At 39.4% G+C, this 3730-nt stretch overlaps 1 non-coding gene across 1 annotated transcript; it reads right to left on the reverse strand.

The window, feature by feature from the left end:
• Window positions 1–2495: 2495 nt before the first annotated feature.
• On the reverse strand, window positions 2496–2568 carry TRNAF-GAA. Its single transcript has one exon. It is a non-coding gene; the product is annotated as a tRNA-Phe (tRNA).
• Window positions 2569–3730: the final 1162 nt, after the last annotated feature.

Consider the following 3730-nt stretch of genomic DNA (forward strand, 5'->3'; position numbering starts at 1 on the left):
AAATATTGACCCCAAGTATTTAAACTTATCCACCTTCGTCACCTCTACTCCTTGCATCCTCACCATTCCTCTATCCTCCCTCTCATTCACACACACATATTCTGTCTTAGTCCTGCTGACCTTCATTCTTCTTCTCTCTATAGCATCTCTCCATCTCTCCAGGGTCTCCTCCACCTGTTCCCTACTCTCACTACAGATCACAATGTCATCTGCAAACATCATAGTCCAAGGGGACTCCTGTCTGATCTCGTCTGTCAACCTGTCCATCACCATTGCAAATAAGAAAGGGCTCAGAGATGATCCTTGATGTAACCCCACCTCCACCTTAAATACATCCATCACTCCCACTGCAGACCTCACCGCTGTCACACTACCCTCGTACATATCCTGTACCACTCTTACATAATTTTCTGACACTCCTGACTTCCTCATGCAATACCACAACTCCTCTCTAGGCACCCTGTCATATGCTTTCTCTAAGTCTATAAAAACACAATGCAACTCCTTCTGACATTCTCTGTACTTCTCCATCAAGACTCTCAGAGCAAAGATCATATCTGTAGTGCTCTTTCCCAGCATGAAACCATACTGCTGATCACTAATCATGATGTCCCTTCTTAACCTTGCTTCCACTACTCTTTCCCATAACTTCATGCTGCGACTGATCAGTTTAATCCCTCTGTAGTTACTACAGCTCTGCACATCACCCTTATTCTTAAAAATCGGTACCAAAACACTTTTTCTCCATTCCTCAGGCATCCTCTCACTTTCCAAGATTTCATTAAACAACCTGGTTAAAAACTCCACTGCCATTTCACCTAAACCCCTCCATGCTTCCACAGGTATGTCATCTGGGCCAACAGCCTTTCCATTCTTCATTCTCTTCATAGCTATCCTTACTTCCTCCTTGCTATTCCATTGTACTTCATGATTCACTATCCCTACATCATCCATCCTTTTCTCCCTCTCACTCTCTTCATTCATCAACCCCTCAAAGTACTCTTTCCATCTCCTCAACACACTCTCCTCTCTTGAGTACGTTTCCCTCATTATCCTTTATCACCTTCACCTGCTGCACATCTTTCCTAGCTCGGTCCCTCTGTTTAGCCAATCGGTACAGGTCATTTTCTCACTCCTTAGTGTCCAACCTTTCGTACAACTCTTCATATGCCTTATCCTTAGCCTTCACCACCTCTCTCTTTGCCATGCTCCTCATCTCCTTATACTCCTGTCTACTTTCTTCATCTCTCTGACAATCCCACTTCTTCTTTGCCAACCTCTTTCTCTGTATACTCTCCTGTACTTCCTCATTCCACCACCATGTCTCCTTGTCTTCCTTCCTCTGTCCAGATGTGATCCCAAGCACCTTTCTAGCCGTCTCCCTTACTAGCTCTGCTGTAGTTACCCAGCTATTTGGTAACTCTTCACTACCACCATTATCTAATGAAGCAATAATAGAACTACTGTTGCAGCAATTAGAATAAATCGTCAAAAATATTATGAAACTGTATTTAATTTAAAAGACCATTAACTTGACTGTTACAAGGAACAGAAAGGTTCAGTGAAAGCAGCAGAATCTTTGCAGAAGGAACACTTATAGTTAAGTAACAGGGCAGGAAACATCTGCATCATTGTCAGGAGTTATAATTGCATATAGAAATGAGTTTTGATTAGAATAGTCAACCCGCCATTGTTTCTTGAAATTTTGATGGTTTTAGCTCACTTTCCTTTGCAATTTGTTAAATTAATCTTTAAGAATGTGGTCTTGTTGAAGAAAAATAATCTGGGATGGGTTCTCATAGAATATATTTCCAGGAGTTTTTAAATATTTTAGGTTCCATTAGGGGCACTTTATAACTTGGAAGGAGCCAAGCTGAAAGCTCTGAGGTACATAGAAAGAAGGTCCAGAGTATTTTGCAATCAGATTAGAAACTGTACAATCATGGCTGGAGAAACTGCTCGTATCAATAATTTAAATGAGCAAAGATCCCTTCCCCGCCCCAGCCTATATCTAACTGTGCCAACAATTGCTCAAGGAACAACTCATCAAGACAAAACAAACCCAGTCTTGTAACACAGAAATTAAATAATGCAACAATCTGCTTTAACGTTTCTTATCAGAAACAGACCTTTATAAATCGTGAAAGTCAGAGAACAGTAGTGCTGAAGATCCACAGCTGATCGAATTTGAGCTCTATCATACATTTATTTAAAGGGGATTTTTTAAAGCATGTCTAAAGAACATTACTTTATAATAGCAAATTTCTGAACAGTTAGGTTTGAAGGAAAATGCATATAGCAATAATATAACAGCTCTCCTAACCTAAATGAGTTACTTCCTAGAGGTATGTAAATGGAAGGTATTAGGCTATCGGCCCTAGGGCCTATACAAGCCTAGCCATAACAATTCCCTAGCTATTTCTTCCCACACTATTTACTTCCTTGGACCTATGTCTAGCAGGGCGACTGATGTGATCCCTAGGGAAAGCATCTGCTGCCGAAACCCAGGATTGAACTAGAGACCTTTAGATCTTCAGTCTAACGCTCCCCCAACTGAGTTATTTCGGCTAAATCATCAAAGTGCATTGATCATGTTCTGCAGCAAAGATAATAAATGAACATTTGAGGGTAGATTTAACTGCCTTACCATATACTCTACCAAATTACATAGTTTTGTATGCAAAAAACGTCTTGTGTATGCGTTTTATTTTGTTGATAAGCATGGTCCATGATTTTCTTCTCCCTGCCATGACATAATGAAAAGTTGAATCCACAAATGCCTCACTACTTAAATAAATATATAACATACTATAATTACATGCTAAATGCACCAGCAGTAGTTTCTAACTTCCTACAAAGACAGGTTGCCAACTAATTATTGTGGGTGGAGTACCTCATGTTGAAAATTAACATGGAATTGTATTGCAGCAGAACCACAATGTATATAAAAAGGTTTTTTTTTTAACATTTGTTTACTGGGAAAGTCCGACTTGGAACAAAGCCATTTTTCAGCGTAGGCCCGGGGAAAAATGCACCAGATGCATATCTTTGTGGGAAGAAACCAGAGCACCCGGAGGAAACCCACATAAATGCAGGGAGGACATGGAGACTCCACACAGAAGGCACCTCAGCCGAGAATCAAACCAGAGAACCTCTTGCTGTGAGGTGACAATGCTACTGCTGCACCACTGCACTGTGAAAAAGGTGCTCCTTTAATGAGCAAGTCATTATTGTTTAGCCATCATGTTTTGTAGTTGTTTGCAAATTATTGCTCAATACCTATCATTATTCTATTCTGAGAGTATAGATATAGAGAAAACCTGAAGTAATTTTAAAAAATATAAACAGCACATTATAGTCTTCATTTTTGTAAAGTCACTTGCAATAGAGGAATATAACAAGGAATTAAATTAATTATAAAACAAGAATGCTTCTGAAAGTGCACTCTAAATGATGGTGCACTATAATAATTGAAGTACATTCAGGATTGGGAGAGAAAAATAAAAATCTTCCAAAATTAGACAAACTACAAAAAAAACAGAGAAAAATTATTAAAGTTCTAAATATGTTCAATTATTGTTTGTTCTTCTTTCGGCTTTTCCTGGTTAGGGTTCGCCACAGTGGAAATCTTGTCCGCTAATGATTGTCAGTAGATTTTTTTTTTTACCGTGCTGAGGTGCCAGTTCAACACCCAACCTTCAGCAAAGGCACATCCATTCACGCATGTCTT

The sequence above is a fragment of the Protopterus annectens genome, chromosome 2.part2 (assembly GCF_019279795.1).
Source record: "Protopterus annectens isolate FY-2018-M chromosome 2.part2, PAN1.0, whole genome shotgun sequence".
Classification (NCBI taxonomy): domain Eukaryota; kingdom Metazoa; phylum Chordata; order Ceratodontiformes; family Protopteridae; genus Protopterus; species Protopterus annectens.